Genomic DNA, 20303 nt, shown 5'->3' on the forward strand with positions numbered 1-20303 from the left:
CACTTTTTATTTGCCAATCACATCGCAATAGAGCTGGAAAAATATTTGTATATATTCAAAAGTATGCTATTACCTCATACATTGCTGGTTGGGAATGTAAAATGGTACAGTCACTTTGGAAAACAGGCAGTTCCTCAAATAGTTAAACACAGTATTGCCATACGATCCAGCAATTCCACCAAGGTATATCCCCAAGAGAACTGAAAGCACACGCTCACACTCAAACTTGTACATGAATGTTTGCAGCAGCAATATTCGTAACAGCCAAAGAGTTGAAACAAGCCAGATGTCCATCAAATGATGAATTATAAATAAAATGTGGTCTATCTATACAATAGAATATTATTCAGCAATCAAAAGACATGAAGTACTGATACATGCTACAGTATCAGTGATCCTTGAAAACATTATGTTAAGTGAAAGAAGCCTGACACAAAAAGTCATATATTGTATTATTCCATTTATATGAATGTCCATAGAGACAGAAAGCAGGATTAGTGGTTGCTAGGGGCTGAAGAGGATGGGGAGTGACTGCTAATAGGGGGTGGAGGGGAGTTCTTTTGGGGATGCTGAAATGTTCTAAAATTAGATTATGATGATGGTTGAACAACTCTACAAATATACTAAAAACCACTGAATTACACTTTAAATGGGTAAACTTTATGGTATGTGAATTACATCTCAATCAGGCTGTTAAAAAAAAAGAAATGCTTTGACGGAAGTCTCTTGGGGTAATTTGAAATTCTCTACCCATTCATTTTTTTCATCAGTTTATACATCTGCTTTCTTTCAGGATGTAATTTCAAAATTCTATTTAGTTACCAATCATTCTCAATTTCCCTAATACGGGGAAAATGTGAAGCCACCAAAAATAAGTACTGGCAATATTTAGGAGAAAACTTGGTCTAACTGTTCAGCAGCAAATTGTGTTTTCTTCCTACCAAGAAGCAAATTAATGGTAAAGGTTAAATTGTGTCTTTAGATACAATGAAGAGAAAAATCTAATTCTTATCATAAAAATTTCAAGTTAGAATTAAAGAGTCTTAACTGAAAATATCTTATGGCACATTGCTTAAACATTATTCGTCCATGGTTTGAGGAACATCTTGTCAATCTCTATATTTAATTCTGTTTTGCTGCTGTTTAATGCATTCCTAAGTATTATACAATTATTCAAAATGTTTTATGGAATGACTACATAGATATGCAGTTTTTAAATGTGTTTTATTTCTTCATATGAGATCTCTAGTAAATCCTTAGTCCTCTCCAATCAAAATGAGTTACCTACTGAACTAGAATATGATCCAAGGAAATTTTACACAACTAAGCTTAACTCCCTGGTCCGGGTCACAGCCATTACACCATGAGTCCATTTTACACTCTGTAACAAAAGAGCTCTACTTATTTTGATCATCTTGCTTTACCAGTTTTTCCTTATAATAAAAGTAATATATACCTAGAAAACAAAGCAAGGCATAAAGAAAAAATTAAAACTAATCTCAATTACATCACTCAACAAGAATCTGCAAGAATCACTGTAAACATTTTTATGGATTTCCTTATCAACTTTTTTCTACACACACCTGATTTTTTTACAAATGTTAGACCAAAAGCAACGCTGTATTCTGCTTTTTACTTAAAGTAAAAATTTATCACATTTCTCCATGTCATTAAACATTCAAAATCACGATTACAGCATTTAGGTTTAATATCTTGAATATTTATGCTCTAATTCCTACAATCTTATTTAGGCATCTTTGCTGTGTTTTGCTCTATGAGCTACTATTTGCATTTACCTTCTCCAGCCTTTCTGGTTAATAATTCTCTACCTGGAATGCCCTATTACCTGGTCTACCTGGTTCAACTCATTACATCTTGAAATCTAGCATGTCTGGATTATAGTGCAGGGATAGCACAGGAGTGGTTTTCACACCCAAAGAATCCTTCCTCCATGTTTGTGGGTTCAGCAGCTGCGTCCCATCTCAGCGGGAACTTCAGGAGCCGTTTGTGAGTGTGCTGTGTTGTCTTCTGCTTTGTGCAACTGCTATCGGGAGGTCTAATTTCCGTTGCCATTAAAGAAATCTTACATCCTATAACAATGTCTGTTGGCTCCTCCTTTTCAATCAGATCGCCATCAAGTTTGGCAGCAATCAGTCACGAAGGTTGATAAGTGCCAACCTTGAGATACTATGATGTATATAAGAATATGAAATAATGAAGTCCTGCCACTAGAGCTCTCACTGTGAAGTTGAGTCAAACTCTGTCTCAAGAAAAAGAAATAAGCCAAAGGCACAATTTGCTGAACACAGTTTAAAATTTTTAAACTACACAAGTAACCTGTTGGTATAAAAAATTACTTTTTTATTGAGATATAACTGACATACAACATTGTACAGGCGTCCAAGATAATGATTCGACATTTTTATGTACAGTAGTCCGTCCTTATCCACAGTTTCGCTTTCTGTGGTTTCAGTTACCCACGGTCAACCATGGTCTGAAAATATTGAATGGAAAATTCCAGAAATAAACCATTTAAAAGTTTTAAATTGCACGCCATTCTTAGTAGCGTGATGAAGTCTCAAGCCACCTCACTCCATCCCGCCCAGAACATGACTCATCCCTTTGTCAGCCCGTCAGTCACTTAGCAGCCACCTGGGTTATGAGATCGACTATTGGGGTATCGCAGTGCTTGTGTTCGAGTAACCCTTATTTTACTTAATAATGGCCCCAAAGCGCAAGAGTAGTGACATTGGCAATTCAGATACGTCAAAGGGAAGCCTAAAGTGCTTCCTTTAAGTGAAAAGGTGAAGAAAGTTCTCGTCTTAATAAGGAAAGAAAAAAAATCGTATGCTGAGGTTGCTAAGATCTACATTAACTTTCATTACAGTATATTGTTGTAATTGTTCTATTTTATTACTAGTTATTGTTGTTAATCTCCTACTGTGCCTTATTTATAAATTAAACTTTATCATAGGTATGTATGTATAGGAAAAAAGAGAGTCTATACAGGGTTCAGGGCAGTTTCAGGCATCCACTGGGGGTCCTGGAACACATCCCCTGCTTATATAAGGGGGAACGAGGACTACTGTATTGTGAAAGGCTCACCACAATAAATCTAGTTAACATCCATCACCACACATAGTTACAAATTTTTCTTTCTTTGTGATGAGAACTTTTAGGATCTACTTTCTTAGCAACTTTCAAATATACAGTACAGTATTACTAAAAATTTTTTTGGAAGGGTACAGAAATGTATAAAGTTAAACGGAAAAGTTACTTAGCTCTAAAGTCGCTCTCTTCAGGAATAACTACTCTAAAGAGTTTGGCATTTTTTAGACCTTTTCCTTGCTGTTGCCCATAAAAACTATAAATACTTCTGGCTCAGAAATTATACCATAATTAATTCAAAGAGAACTCCATGCTTTAAGGCTTTAAAAAAAAAAAAATCAACTGCAGAAATAATCCCTGCTCTTCGTAAAAATTTTAAACAGCACAGATGTATATGAAGTACCAATGCCCCTCTGCTTTTAATAGTGTGGTGGTATCAATTCCAGACATTTTCCCTATGTATGTCTAAGTAATTACTTATGTACATGTTAGTAACGGTTACACTGAAAGAGCAGGACACACAAAATGCAAATAGTAGAAAATACCTTTCACTGCCAGTTCAAATCTCCTCTGTAGAGTGATCCTGCTCCCTGGATAAAATTTAGGGCAGAATCCATGACTTTACTGGTCATAATTACATAATAAAAATCCTCTAGCCATTTCTAGTCACAAAAACAATCGACTGGGAATATCTCAATATGGTTCCTCTGATGTGGGTAACACCGCTTCCCACACAGTCTCTTACACTCTCTCCCCATGCCCCAACTTCTGCCTCTGTCCTTGCAGCCCAGTCTCTTTTTGCTGAGGTACCCTCGCCCATGTCAGGAAAGCCTGTGGCAGAGTGCCCAGACATGCTATGGACCCACACCTGGTCCACAGACACACACACCTCTTTAATGCAACAACTCCTAGAAATTTACCCTACAAGTATATTCATGTATGCGAGTAGCAAAAGACAAGGAGAGGCTCATCAAAAGGAGACTGATTAAATATGTCACAGTATTGTGTTGAACCATCTGAAATTGCCCATATTTGATCTTTTCTGCCTCTAGAAATTGCAGTTTCAGATGGTTCAATCTAATAGCTCTACCCATACAATATAGTTACGTGTACTGATAATTAAATAAATACACATATATTATAGGCTGTATTGTGTCTCCCCAAAATTCAGATGCTGAAGTCCTAACACCCAGTACTTTGGAATGTGACTGTATTGGAAGATAGGGCCTTTAAAGAGGTAATTAAGTTAAAATGGGGTCATTAGGATGGGCCCTAATCCAATATGACTAGTGTCCTTATAAGAAAAGGAGATTAGAACACAGACATAGGGACAACCACGTGAGGAATACAGCAAGAAGGCAACCACCTACAAGCCAAGGAGAGAGGCCTCAAAAGAAACCAAACCTGCTGACAACTTGATCTTGGACTTCTAGCCTCCAGAATTGTAAGAAAACTGATTTTTCTTGTTTAAGCCACCCAGTCTGTGGTAATTTGTTATGGCAGCCCTAGCAAACTGGTATTTTATATATATATATTATTATTATTTTATATATTATATATTATTTAAAAAGTTATCAACTTATATCTCATACCTATACTTTGGGATGGAGAGAAGAATATATATGTATATGCTGATAAATGCACAGAATTTCTCTGGAAGGATTGCCTTGAGGAGGGGAAATGAGGGACAGGGTATAGGAAAGGATTACTGTATATCCTCATATATACTTTTAATTTTTTGCCACATGCATGCATTTTCTCTTCCAAAATGTTAATTTTTCGGTCTTTCTAATAAATGCATTTAAGACTATAATATTTCCTCAAGACACAACTTTGTCCACAGCCCATAGATGTTGATATATAATATTTTCAAGTCATTAATTTCTAAATACTATGTAGTTTCAATTAAATTTTAAATTATTTTAAAAACACTATACTGAAAAACAAAAAATTAAATATTACCCCTAATCACATCCCTTTTTTTTTGAGGAGGAAAATTAAAGTCCCCCACTAACACTTTTTCAATTCTATCCTATTCAATTCCCAGTTGGGAAGCAATTTGACATCAATTTTCTTGATCTTTCTACACATACAGATCTTTCTACAAAGACGCACATACCTTTTTTATAAAAATTAAATCCTGCTATACATGTCACTCTGAAACATGCTTTATTTTTACTTAGAAATATATTATGGATATCTTTCCAGGTAAGTACACGTCAATTTACCTTATTCTTTTTACTACTTGCATAGCACTACATCACATGGATGAGCTGTAATTTATTTAGCTGTTCCCCCTTGATGAATACTCCTTTTTCATTTATTTATTTTTTTGCTATTAAAAACAATAGTGGGGGAAAAAAGGCTGCAATTAGCATCTTTTAAATTTCTATCAGTCCAAAAGGCAACAAAAGATAGCTCATTATTGCTTAATTTGCATCTCCTTGATCACTAGTGAGGCTGAGTACCCTATCATATACTATGAATCATTTATATTTCTTTTTCTGTGATTTGCTTGTTTTTATTATCTTGACTTTTTCTTCCTTGTAATTTCAACTTTTACATCCTCTTCAACCTGAGTTGAAGTAAAAAGCCTTCCAAGTAGTTTTTTGGTTCCCCTTTTGTTAATTTATGTGTGTGTGTGAACTGTTTCCTTGCATTATGATTGACAATAAATAACACCTAATTTTTACAATTCGAGATTTTATTTGCAGCCCTCTTATATACTTTTTGTTGTGTTATATATTTGAGAAGAGTGCATATTATTAGTTCTTTAGATATAATTTTATTAAATATTTTTAAAATTAAATGTTTTTTGTCAGGAATTAAACTATGGTAACAAATTACTATGCATTTTCTTCCATTCAACATTTGCTTGGTGTGTGTTTGTGTGTTTTATTTTTAACCTTTCTGCGTTATTTTGTTTTATATTTGCTTGAAATAACACAAATTGAGAGATTTGTTGCTACACAATCTAAGGGCCTTTAAAAAATGAGAATTTATTCCAGTCACATTTATTGTAACTATTGCTACATTTGGTCATATTCTGTTCTCTCTCCTCCCTCGCCCACTAAGTTTTTACTTTTCCTTGATTGATTTTTTGTTTCTCTTTACTTTCTTCAACATCTTTTTTCTTCTTATATCTAGTCTATTCATGAATATCCTTAACAATGTTAAGAAACATACTGTAGTGGACATTTGCTAGACCTTTTCTCCTCTCCACTTCATGGAATTCCCCAGTTTTCACTTGGACACGTGCCCTTCCCCAACCAGCCCTTGTGCTTTAGTGGCAAGCCTTGGCAGGTCTTGGCACATAATGTTTTTCTGGCCACGGTGATTGGTTTCAGGTTGGTATAGCAAACCTCAGACTTTTCTTTGATGGTGCAGGCAGCTATGCCCTTTCTCTTCCCAATTTAAAGAGAAAGTATCTAATTCCAAATACTGAACTTGTAGACATCTTGCAAAAGAGGGAAGCCAGTCTGAGGATGAACTTGACCCACAAAGAAAAATTTCTGTTGTTTATAAGCCACTTAGTCTAAGTATTTTGTTACAGCAACCCAACCCAGCTCAAGTCTGTCATACAGACTATGACAACCAACCTCAAGTCCCTCCTACTTTTTTTAAAGTCCCTGAGCTTTGGGGTTTTCCAGAACTGCATTGAGGAAACTCACTTTTCTAGTGTTTCCGCTTTAAGCCTGTGTTGGGTTGCAGAGTTCTCCATACTCTAAGGTTTTGCCATCAATTTGATCCCAAATGCTTTGCATTTTTTCATGAGTTCCTCCAAGTTTTTGATCTTTAGATGACAGACACCCTTCCCAGCATTTCAACACTAATAAGGATACATCCTATTTTCTTATTCTTTTTACGTGTTACTTCACTATATTTTTTCATCATACAAATAAAACAACCTTATATTAAACTATCAGAGCATACTGAAGGATTTAAGTCATAACAGAAGTAGTCTTCCCCACCAATTTCCTCCTCAAATTTCCTGTTAACACTACTCAAGTAATTACTGTTCTCTTACTATTTTTCCCTTCCATACTCTCTTCTTTGGAAATGAGTACTAAGTCTAGCTCACACTCAAGGAGAGGGGAATTCATCTCCATCTCTTGCAGAAGGGAGTATCTAATTATATTTTTTAGAATTCTTCTGCAAAGGAGATTTGTCTCTTCTCCCCCATTTATTTATCCAATCATTTATTTATATCAGTATGGACTCATGGATATTTATTTTATTCTTTGGGTCAAAATTTAATGCTGTAGTTATTTTATTGTTCAAATTGTTCAAGCTTTGGCCATTGGGCACTCTCTCAGGTTGGCTCCTGTGTCCCTCTCACATGTCCCCACCTCCCTCCCCCCCCTTAAGGTAAATAAGGTTTTTAGTACTTCCTTACTTTTTGGCACTTAAGATGCTCCAGGCTCATCTTGTGATATATATCCTATTGATTCTGTTTCTCTGGAGAACCCTGACTAATATAGTAGGTAATCAATAAGTATGCTGATGAAGGAATGAATGGCTGGTGTAGGGTGCAGGAATTTTTTAAAGCTCCTAAAGTAATTCTGAGCACAGTCACTGTAATCACTAATACAGATCCTCTCAAGCCCCCACATATCCTTCATCCACATTAATGAATGAACGGTACAGTGGAAGGGGAACAGCCTTTGATATCAGACCTAGGATCAAATCTCAAAGCTGACATTTACTAGCTATTTGGTTTTAAAATAAGTATTCCTGGGGCTGGCCCTGTGGCACAGCGGTTAAGTTCGCGCGCTCCGCTTTGGCAGCCCGGGGTTCGCAGGTTCAAATCCCGGGTGTGGACCAACACACTGCCCATCAAGCCATGTGTGGCGGCATCCTATACACAAAATAAAGGAAGATGGGCACAGATGTTAGCTCAGAGCCAATCTTCCTCAGCAAAAAGAGGAGGATTGGCAACAGATGTTAGCTCAGGGCCAATCTTCCTCAGCACCCCACCCCCATCCCAAAAAAAGACACACCAGTTGCCTTTCTTCCATTTCCCCCCTAATTCACTGGGAAGATGGAGGTCATCTGGGATGAGTTCCTTAACTGGATCCTACACTTATCATAACAGACCTCTGTCTATACATCTATCCTTTCAGCCCACTGGGTCATCCTAAAGCTAACTCCACTGTCTGTGCAGAAATTCTCTATACTTGATTCTGTCCTCTCTAGCACTTGATTTCCTCATTAAGCATTTCTCTTTTGCTTCCAAAATACAAAGCGCTTCCTCACATTAAACAAGAACTTACTGTCTTTTCTGTCTCTCATTCTATATCTCTCCTACTATTCCTGTGAATCTTCTCACCTTTCTTCATTGGCCGGTCCCTCCTAATCCTGCGGCAGTACGCCTTCTGATTGCTCCTGCCAACTGAAACTGCTTCCATGGAGGTCGGGGACAATTTTTCACCAAATCAAAGGTCTTTGCTCTGTCTTCCTTCTCCTCCCTGTAGGATTCAAGGTTGCTGATCTCTCCTTTTCTTGAAATTCTCCTCTCAGATTGTCTTCCTCTTCTCCAATTATGCATCATCTTTCTCTAACATGAATCCTTGTCTTTCTCTCATGCTGACTTCCAAGGCTCAGTGCTTCTTTCTATTTGCTTTCTCCCTACAAAGTTTCAGATTGTTTCTGGGTAAAAGCCATTATGTCTTTATGATAAAGCTACCTTTCAACACTGATGTTGCTCCAAATCTTTGGTTAGGCAAAGCTCTCTCCAGAACATTTCATTTCAAAACCAGTTAACAAGTCTATGTGCAACATGTTAAACTGCCTTGCCTCTTAAAAGACCTCCTTCCAATCTCTCTATTTTATCAATAGCACCAAAACTTTAACCTGGCTCTAAACCCCAAAATAATCTTCAAATCTCCTCACCAAATCCTATCAATTCTCTTCACAATGTTCATCACCTCCTGTTTCTCACTACCACCTTAGATTAGGCCCCATTTTTCACACGTCTGACTGTTAACAGTCTTTTTTGCTCCTAGACTTTTCCCTATTCCCCCATGGTTTTATATTCCAATGTCTCAGTAATCTCTGCAGTTCACTGTATTCCATCACGTGCCTCTCCTGCTCCAGAATCTCCAGTACTATTTTCCAACAGCTACCGCATCAAATACAAACTCTTGGGTCCCAGCTTTCATGACTCTAACACTACCTTCACTGGCAGTCTCACTCATCCACTGCTACCTAGCACATAACAAAGGAGCAGGGTCATAGCTAATCACATCACCTACTCTTCTATCCTCTCCAATTCAGATAGGCTCTTCCCTGGGCTCCTTATCAGCTAGTTCATTTTTTTGCTAAATCTGTGCTATTTCCCATTGAAATGACCTTTCTACTTTTCTCAGCTTCTTCAAATCCTATTAACTTTTTCAAGCCCAGTGCAAGTCGGTCCTCCTCTCTAAAACCTTCCCTAGGGTCCAGCCCCATGGCCTAGTGGTTAAGTTCATGCGGTCCACTTTGGCAGCCCGGGGTTGGCAGGTTTGGATCCCGGGCGTGGACCTACACCACTCGTTGGCAGCCATGCTAGGGCAGCAACTCACATACAAAATAGAAGGTTGACACAGATGTTAGCTCAGGGAGAATCTTCCTCAGTAAGTAAGTAAGTAAATAAGTAATAAATAAATAAATAAGTAAATAAATAAATAAATAAATAGAACCCTCCCTAATATTTCCAGCTGACACTAAACACTCTACCTTTGTTCTGGACTCTATTACTCCTACTTCTTAGTAACCCTGTTACAAAATATATCTTTTCTCTCATGTATTATTATTATTTATTTTTATTGTTTTTTGATGAGGAAGATTAGCCCTGAGCTAACGTGTGTTGCCAATCCTCCTCTTTTTTTGCTGAGGAAGACTGGCCCTGGGCTAACATCTATGCCCATCTTCCTCTACCTTATATGGGACGCCGCCACAGTATGGCTTAACAAGCGGTATGTACATCTGCGCCTGGGATCTGAACCGGCGAACCCCAGGCCGCTGAAGCGGGAGTGTGCAAACTTAACCACCATGCCACTGGGCCAGCCCCTCTCTCTTGTATTATTAATCTCTGCTTCCCTATTAGTGCTTTTCTATTAAGATATATCCTTATTCATTTTTTTCCATTTAAAAAGCAAAAATGTTTTTTTTCTGACCTTGCCACAGCTTCTAGGTGTACCCATGCTTTCTCCCTTCCCACCATCAGGCTACTTGAACAAGCAGTTTATACTCACGGTCCTCTCTGCCTCACTTCCCATTCACTCTTCAACTCACTGTTACCTGGCTTTTGTTCCTAAAACTGATTACATCAAGCTCACCAAAAGATCTCCATACTGCTAAATCCAAAGAACTCTGTATGAAATATGTTGTTTTTGGCCTTCTGGCAACAACACCTTGCTTTTCCTTTGGAGCTTCTCTGCTTCATTCCTGAGGTGCAACAGGACCATCAAACACAGACTCACCTCTAGGATGGGCATGAGGCTGCCCAATAAGACTCTATGCACAAAAAGGAAGACTAGCTGAGGCTGAATTAGCTCCACAGACCCATGTGATCCTGGAAGCTGCTGTTCCCTGGCCTTCCCAAAGCTTCATTATTCCACCTTTCTTCACTTCTGTGAGCTTACCCAGTATCTATCCATAAAGTTCCCTCTTCTGCTTAAGTTAGCCAAAGACAATTTCTGCTGCTTATAACCAAAAAGAAATTGGTCCAGGAAGTAGAATAGAGGTAGAAGTGGTACCTTTCATGGTTACATTACAAATTTCTTCTCCTTGACCCCTTCACTGCGGCTTCTGCTGTTTAAGAAATTATAGTAGTGGGGGGGCCAGCCTGGTGGCATAGTGGTTAAGTTCGCATGCTCCGCTTGGCGGCCCAGGGTTCTGAGGTTCTGATCCCAGGCACAGACCTATGCACTGCTCATTAAGCCATGCTGTGGTGGCATCCCACATATAAAATAGAGGAAGACTGCACAGATGTTAGCTCAGGGCTAATCTTTCTCAGCAAAAAGAGGAAGATTGGCAACAGATGTTAGCTTAGGGCCAATCTTCCTCGCCAAAAAAAAAAAAAGAAAAGAAAGAAATTATAGTAGTGGGGCTGGCCCAGTGGTGTGGTGGTTAAGTTCATGTGCTCTGCTTTGGCGGCCCAGTGTTCACGGGTTCGGATCCTGGGCACGGACCTACACACTGCTCATCAAGCCATGCTGTGGTAATGTCCCACATACAAAATAGAGGAAGACTGGCACAGATGGTAGCTCAAGGACAATCTTCCTCAAGCAAGAAGAGGAAGATTGGCAACAGATGTTAGCTCAGGGCTACTTTTCCTCACACAAAAAAAGAAGAAGAAATTATAGTAGCTAAGGGGAGAATGCTTTTGCCAGGGGACCCCATAATGGCTTCCTTAATTGGAAGGTAAGGCTGTCTGGGGCTCCTCATGCAGCCTGGCAACAGACAAAAGGGAAGTTACAAGGAGCATAGGTGGGAATTGGGAGAATCCTGGGACACCTCTTTGTACTAACACTAGCTGTGAAGTTACCTACTGTGAAGTAGGCTACTGCCACCCTACATAGGCAAGATCTGCAGGGGCTCAGACCATCAGGACCAGAAGCTTGCAAACCACATGTGTCTAACTCCAAAGCCCATATTCTTTACCACACCACTTTCTACTGATATCAATCTATTTGTAGTTCCTTAATCAAGAAATGCCCTCTCGGAGAGACATCAGCATCATGGCAGAGTGAGCTTCCCCCATTGAACTCTCCCCATCTAAGACACAACAAAAAGGACATTCACATTCCAAGAGAAGCTATTCAAACAACACAGGGGACGTCTGAGGAACCCAGGCAGCCATACACCCGAGAACTGAGGTGCTGGAATCCCCAGAGTAAGTGGAAGGAGGTAAGAGGAGCTCTCTTCCTTCCCCAAGGACTGCAACCCAGAGACTGAGACCCAGAGACTGAGACCACACGGCTCTCAGAGGAGGGGGAGGGGTGGCTTGCCACATGAAAAATGGTGCTCTCCAAGACCCCTCACAGCCCGAGGGGATCCCCCTATGGAGGGAGCGGAACTGTTCCAAGGGTTCTTTCAATAAGCTAGCCCCTCAGGACAGCAGAGAGCAACAGCGAGGCGAGAAAACTCTGAGATAGGGGAGGCAAAAGTAAGTGCCCCTCCCCCACCCCGGCCCACCCGATTGGTGCTTCAGCACAGTGGTGCTTCAGCTCAGCCCTGTCCCCAGAGGCAGCAGCCCCCAGGCGCCCCGGTCCTACCAGCAGGGGCAGCGTGACTGCACTCCACCCCCACAGGCAGTGGCCCCCAGGTGCCAGGGCCCAACCAGCAGCAGGGTGAGCCTGCACCCCCGCACCAGAGGCAGCGGCAGCTCAGGCCCCACCACGCCACAGCCCCAGCTGCTCTGGCAGGACGAAGCCACGGCCCCAGCTTCCCTGGCTCCACCATGCCACAGCCTCAGCTCCTTCAGCTGGACTGTGCCCCACCCCCAGCTCCTTTGGATTGACCACCCCCCGCCCATTCCTCCGGCTCCAGCTGCTTCGGCTTGGCCTGTACTCAGGCTCCAGTTGACTTGGCGCCAGCAACTTTGGCTCACCACACTCCAGTTCCAGCTTCTTTGGCCCAGCAGCGCCCTAGCTCCTCCTTCTTCTGCCCAGCACACTCCAGTTCTGGCTTCTTCCGCCCAACACACTCCAGTTCCTGCTTCTTTGGCCCAGCTGCACTCCTATTACAGCTTCTTTGGCCCAGCGCACTCAGTTCCAGCTTCTTTGGCCCAGCAGCACTCCAGCTCCTGCTTCTTTGGCCCAGCAGCACTCCAGCTCCTGCTTCTTTGGCCCAGCGGCACTCCAGCTCCTGCTTCTTTGGCCCAGAGGCACTCCAGCTCCTGCTTCTTTGGCCCAGCGGCACTCCAGCTCCTGCTTCTTTGGCCCAGAGGCACTCCAGCTCCTGCTTCTTTGGCCCAGCGGCACTCCAGCTCCTGCTTCTTTGGGCCAGCGGCACTTCAGCTGCAGCTGCTTCAACCCACCCCCACCCCCCAAGCCCCAGCTGCTTCGGCCTAGCTGCGCTCCAGTCTCAGCTGTTCCCACGCTCCAGCTCCAGCTGTTCCCACACTCCCCCCCAGCAGCCTCCACTCAGCCATGCCTCAGATCAGCCAGGGGCCGATGAGAGCGCCCACGGGTTGAGGCGGGCCAGAATACACAGCCCTTGACGCCCACCCAGCGGCAGCAAGCGGAAACTGCAACCATATATTTTCCCTATGAGGAAAGGTAAGCCAACACCAACAGGCACCATGCAAAAATATATTAAATCTCCAGACCAAAAGGAAAATGACAAGCACCCAGAAGTCAACCTGGAAAGCACAAAATGTATAACCTTAATGACAGAGAATTCAAAATAGCTATCATAAAAAAGCTTAATGAAACACAAGAAAACACAGACAGACAATTCAATGAAATCAAGAGTTTCTTGACAAACCCACAGCCAAGTATATGGAAGTTCCACATACTTCCATATATGAAAACCCACAGTTTTTCAATGGGGAAAAACTGAAAGCCATCCCTCTGAAAACAGAGACAAGACAAGGGTACCCACTCTCGCCACTCTTACTCAACACAGTACTGGAGGTTCTGGCCAGAGCAATTAGGCAAGAAAAAGGAATAAAAGGAATCCAAATAGGCAATGAAGAAGTGAAACTCTTGCTGTTTGCAGATGACATGATCTTATATATAGAAAACTCTAAAGAATCCATTGGAAAACTATTAAAAATAATCAACAACTACAGCCAAGTGGCAGGGTACAAAATCTTACAGAAATCAGTTGCATTTCTACATACCAACAACGAACTAATAGAAAGAGAACTCAAGAAGACAATCTCATTTACAATTGCAGCAAAAAGAATAAAATATCCAGGAGTAAATTTAACCAAGGAAGTGCAAGACCTATACAATGAAAACTATAAGACATTACTGAGTGAAATTAATGATGACATAAAGAAATGGAAAAATATTCCATGCACTTGGATTGGAAGAATAAACATAGCTAAAATGCCCATACTACCTAAAGCAATCTACAGATTCAATGCAATCCCAATCAGAATCCCAAGGACATTCTTCACAGAAATAGAACAAAGAATACTAACATTCATATGGGGCAACAAAAGATCCCGTATAGCTAAAGCAATCCTGAAAAAGAAGAACAAGGCTGGAGGCATCACAATCCCTGACTTCAAAACATACTACAAAGCAACAGTAATTAAAACAGCATGGTACTTGTACAAAAATAGACACACAGATCAATGGAACAGAATTGAAAGTCCAGAAATAAAACCTCATATCTATGGGCAGCTAATCTTTGACAAAGGAGCTAAGGACATACAGTGGAGAAATGAAAGTCTCTTCAATAAATGGTGCTGGGAAAACTGGACAGCCATTTGCAAAAGAATGAAAGTGGACCATCTTCTTTCACCATACACAAAAATTAACTCCGAATGGATCAAAGACCTGAAGGTGAGACCTGAAACTATAAAACTCCTGGAGGAAAATACAGGTAGCACACTACTCATCATCAGCCATAAAGGGATCTTGTTGAATTCCATGTCTACTCAGACAAGAGAAACAAAAGAAAAAATAAACAAGTGGGACTTCATGAGATTAAAGAGCTTCTACAAGGCAAATGAAATCAGGATCAAAACGAATAGGGAACCCACCAGCTGGGAAAAAATATTTGCGAACCATATACCTGACAAAAGATTAACTCACACAACCGAATAACAAAAAAACAAACAACCCAATCAAAAAATGGGCAGAGGAAATGAACAGACACTTGTCCAAAGAAGATACACAGATGGCCAATGGGCACAGGAAAAGACGCTCAACATCACTAATCATCAGGGAAATGCAAATCAAAACCACACTAAGATATCATCTTACACCCATTAGAATGGCTATAATCACCAAGACAAACAGCAACAAATGCTGGAGAGGTTGTGGAGAAATAGGAACCCTAATCCACTGCTGGTGGGAATGAAAACTGGTGCAGCCTCTATGGAAAACAGTATGGGATTCCTCAAAAAATTAAATATAGAAATACCTTATGATCCAGCTATCCCACTACTGGGTATCTACCCAACGAACCTGAAATCAACAATCCAAAGAGGCTTATGCACCCCTATGTTCATCGTAGCATTATTCACTATTGCCAAGACATGGAAGCAACCCGAGTGTCCCTGGACTGATGACTAGATAAAGAAGATGTGGTATATATATACCAAGGAATACTCCTCAGCCATAAAAAAAGACAAAATCGTCCCATTTGCAACAACACGGATAGACCTGGAGGGTATTATATTAAGTGAAATAAGCCAGAAAGAGAAAGACGAACAGTGCACAATTTCACTCATATGTGGAAGATAAACCAACACACGGACAGATAGAACTGTTTGGTGGTTACCAGGGGCTGGGGGGTGGGGGGTGGGCACAAAGGGTGGAGGGATGCACTTATATGGTGACTGATAAACAATAATGTACAACAAAAATTTCACAATTAAAAAAAAAAAAAAGAAAGAAAAGAAATGCCCTGTCTGGTTTCCATGCTTTGTACCTGTTACTTTGTCTGGATGCTCATATCAACTTTCCAACCAGGAACTCCTAATTATCCTCTTTGAAACTTTCTCTGATCCCTAGAGGTTAGTCTCCAAAACCCTGACATCATACTCCACAATGTCTTAACATAAAATACATTCTATAAGCTTATTGGTTTTTCCCACTAGACTGTAAGCTTCTAAACAGTAGAAATCACATCTTTCATATTTGTATCCCCAACAATTAGTGCTCAGTATGGGAGTAATAAATGTCCATTGAAAGAATATCTGGTCTTTTCATGGGCCGACCCCGTGGCTTAGCAGTTAAGTGCACGTGCTCCGCTGCTGGCCACCAGGGTTCGGATCCCGGGCGCGCACCAACGCAGCGCTTCTCCGGCCATGCTGAGACCGCGTCCCGCGTACAGCAGCTAGAAGGATGTGCAGCTATGACATACAACTATCTACTGGGGCTTTGGGGGGAAAAAGTAAATAAACAAAATTTTAAATAAATAAATAAATAAAATAAAAGCCAGTCCTCTGTTCACTCTCTTGGTCAGTCACGTTTTCATAGAAAGATAAAGGACTGGATTTAAAAAATAAATAAATAAGAAAGAATATCCGGTCTTTTCAAATTTTCCATGATATGAACAATTACATCAGAAATTTGGGGTACTTACGTTTACATTAGCATCTAATGAATACTGTGTTCAGTCCCTTAATTATTTGATATGGTGTTCCCCAATCCCCTAAATAAGTCTAAAAACTTCCTAAGAGCTGAGTCCACACCAGTTATTACTTCTGTATTCTCTCTAGCACCTAAGAGTGTTGGGCACATGGTAAGCACTCAATAAATACTTGACGAACTGAATTAAAAACACAGTATTAGCACATTAATAGGAGCAACTTATCATGCCCTACTGATCTAATTAAAAGATCTGGCCTTCTGAAGTAGTGCAATTGTACCCATATGGAAAATTTAATGAGAAAAAGAAAAATTATCCAATTGGACAGTTAACAGCTTTTCTCTTAGCAAGAGTTCCACAAATATTTTATAGATAACAAGAGTCAACCTCTAGAGCTCAGAGTAAAAGACTCAAGGTAATAACCCTGTGCATATTGGAAGGAAGATTACATGTTTAAGGGGTCTGTCACAACCATTATTACTTAAATTATACTAACCTTTAACAAATCCATAATAGGAGTATAGGACATAAGAATATTTAATAGCAAAATCACTTAATGCCAAATCAACCTATGCTAAAGATGTATATGGTTATCTTTGCATAATATATAACACAACAGTCATTTACTCATTCTACAAACATTTATTAAGTGCCTACTAATGACAAGTGCTATGCCAGGAATAAAAAGATGAAGAGAACACAGCCCCTATGTTGGTGGGGTTCTAGCTCTGTCATGTTGCAACAGTATTTAAGAATACAATGTGAGTCGTACCTCCTGGAGTTGCTCAACGCAGACGCTCTGGGGGTAGCAGTCTGGTGGAGAAGGTGCATAAACACATACTCATAGCAGTATGATTAGTGTTAACACATAAATAAGTACAAGCTGTTATGGGGCCACAGAGGAAAAAATAATCAACCTACTGAAGAAAGCAGGAACAGATATGGAAGAAATTAACATCCGTACACGAATTCAATGCGAGTTAAGGTGTGAGGAAGCTACCAAGACAGAAACATCTGGGATGGAATCAAACCTGAAACTATGGTTGCAAGCAGAGTTGAGAGGGTTCAAAAGCAAACCAAGCCAACTCAAAGAAAACCACTGTGGAAGAGCCAAAAAATAAAACACTTCTTGCAGTTAAGTTTGAGAATAATGAAACACACACCCAAGAGAAGTTAAACCACCACATGCTATAAGCATAAAGCACATCTTTTAAACAATAGGTGGCATAAAAGCTCAAAGGGAGCCAATCACTAAAAGTTAGAGAGAGCTATCAGGAAAACCGTCATAAAAGTAGAGTTAGAACTATTGTCGGTGGTGGGGCAGCATAGGGAGGGGCGTCCATTTGCTAAGACCAATGACATTAACAAAAGCAAGGATCTGAACTGCATATCTGTGGGACCACGAGGAGGTCTGGAGGTTCATGGTGGGGAGCAATGAGGGAAAAGCTGGATAGGTGAGTGAAGGCCTAATTTAGAAGAGTCTGGAACACAAGCCTAGCAGACTGGACACTGTTCTACTCTTAGTAGTTGTGAACCCTGACTGCTGAATAGAAACACCTGGGGAGCTTTAAAAACTAGACCTATGCCTATGGCTCACCCCATATCAAAACCAGGAGGATCTCTGCGGGGAGTCGCCTGGGATTACAAGGTAAAAGCACACACAGTGATTTCACCGCGCAGTCTGGACTGAGAACCACTGGGCTAGACAACAGGAAGGTTAAGACAAGACAGACATAGTTAAGACCCAGGCTTAATTTCAGTCCGTTTATAAGCAACAATTTTGAGCTGATTACCTGCTGAAGTTTACCTGCTGAAGTTTATCTTCTAACCTGAGTTAAACATTCTCAGTTTTCTTAGTGTTTCTTTTCCCTTGTTGACAACGCTAAGCTCTGAAAACAGGAAAATAACCCATCAATTTCTCTTACATGACTGGTTCCCTAACTGCAGTCTTCAACTTTAGAATTTTATTTCCATGACGTCCCATAGACAACTAACTTAGAAAACAATTATTTCACTTCTATGTTGCCCTTAGATCCCTGCAATGAAATGCTTCTATATTAAGAAATGTTCTAGGCTGCATCCATGTCTGGATTTTACAAAACTTCTCTTTTAAATATAGAAAGAATGTAATACCTATGTATACAAAAGTCGCATTGTTTAGACTAGAGCAAAAAGTGAGATTAAGTATTCATTCTTGTGGTACTTGGAGACATAATCCTGTTCCTGGTTTCAGAAGTGCAATGATTACCAAGTATTTTGCTTATTTTGTAACAAATACTTTCAGAGTACTTAACAAATAAAGGGAAACAACAAATGTATCCCATACAGCAACTCCGTACTACATTAAAAAAGTCTTCTGTGTGGGAGGGAAAAGTCATCAAGGCGATTGTAGGTTATGATAGCCTGTCGATCCTTCAAAAAGCAGGTTGGTTGGTTTGCTTGCTTGTTTTTTAAGAAAAAGCAAAGGTACGGCTATGCTTCAGGATCCATGTTACTCACGGAAGGGTTTATTCAAGAAATCTGTACTTTGTTGATAGGTAAGCAACGGTCTTTTTTATGCAAACCTAAGTTAACCACAACTGTCTCGTTTTGTGTGGTGTTAGGTCACTATAGCTACTTAATGGTAAAAATCATATGAGAACGTAAGTTGGAAGCCTACAGCTGGGATTCCACACGTAGGTTCATGAAGTCTCTCATTTCCAGATAAAGTTAATAAACTCAAAGCACCATATCCCAGTGTAACCGTAGGGGGAGTGAGGAATGTGGGGGGGGGGGTGCAGTGAGTATGGGAGAACCTAACGATCAAAATGCTCAACATGAACAAGAGTCCAGAGCTATTTCCTCAGAAATCTGGAGCTCGATTTCAAGAGTTGGCCATTCGCTTGTACCGCTCCTATTCAGAAAGGAAAAGAAAGGCTTCTAAACAGAAAACGCTAGCCTAACTCTCCGACACAGCGGTGAGACTTAAAAAGCAAGCCACCGGAGTCTGATCAGTGGGTCCGAAGGAAATTCTGAGGGCAAGGAAAGAGGAGGCGATGAAGGAGACAGGAAAAGGTGAAGGAGGCGGGCAAAGCCAGCCAGTGTGACCCTGGATGCCCGGCTCTTTATGCCCCCAGGGCAGCGTGGAGCCTCTCTCGCCCCGCGCGCGTCTGCGGGCCGGGGCGCAGCGCGAGCCCCCACGGGCCTGGCACCAGGGGGCGCCGGGCGCCCGGAGGTCGGGGAGAAAGGGGTGCGCGCCCCGCCCGCGCTCGCACCCCACCGGGCTCCGCACGCAGGGGTCCCCAGGAAGGAGGCACACTTTGCGTAGCCCTTGCCTCCCGGAGCAGGGAGGGGGTGGGTGGAGCAGAGCCCGGGGCCGCCCCCCGGAGCCGCCCCCGCAGCCCCGGCCCCCGCCCCCCGCCCCGGCTGTCAGCGGCCCCCTCCCGCAGTCACTCACCCGGCGGCTGCGCGGTCTCGGCCGCGGCGGCGGCGGCGGCGACCCCCGCCTGGGTCATGATCCCAGGCGGGTACTGCAGGGGTGTCCGACCGCCCGGGCGAATCTCTCCGTCCGCGGCCGCCGCCTGCTCCTCTGGGGCTGGGGGAGTGCGGGCCCAGGCCCTCCTCTCCCCCCGCCCCGCCGCCTCTTCTTGCGGCCACCGCCGCCGCTGCGAGCCCGAGCCCTCAAGGCCGGAGACCCGGCGGCAGCGCGGCCTCAACTTTCCCAGCCCCCCTCCCCCCCGCCCCTCCCCGCCCCTCCCGCGGCCGCCGCTCGACACGCGAACAGCCTACCCTGGGTGCGCTGCGCTCCCGCCCCTGCCGCTCAGCCCACCAACCCGGCCCCGGGGAGGCTGCCGCGCCAGCCAATCAGAACCCGGGATGCCGTTGCACTAGGCTGGAGGGCGGGAGGAGGTGGAGGGAAAACCGAGGAGTCAACGGGCCTCGGGCGGCCCAATGAG

At 42.1% G+C, this 20303-nt stretch overlaps 1 protein-coding gene across 3 annotated transcripts in view; it reads right to left on the reverse strand.

Moving 5' to 3' along the window:
* The window catches only part of USF3 (upstream transcription factor family member 3), a 50448-nt gene extending 30471 nt beyond the window's left edge, over positions 1 to 19977 (reverse strand). For 2 of the 3 annotated variants that reach the window (XM_058555797.1, XM_058555795.1), the window contains exon 1: positions 19805 to 19977. The gene's annotated coding sequence lies outside the window, so the exon portion shown is untranslated. Of the gene's footprint in view, positions 1 to 18161; positions 18258 to 19804 lie in introns of all 3 variants that reach the window. The other variant, XM_058555796.1, reaches the window with a different exon arrangement.
* Positions 19978 to 20303: the final 326 nt, after the last annotated feature.

The sequence above is a fragment of the Diceros bicornis genome, chromosome 15 (genome assembly GCF_020826845.1).
Source record: "Diceros bicornis minor isolate mBicDic1 chromosome 15, mDicBic1.mat.cur, whole genome shotgun sequence".
Lineage (NCBI taxonomy): Eukaryota > Metazoa > Chordata > Mammalia > Perissodactyla > Rhinocerotidae > Diceros > Diceros bicornis.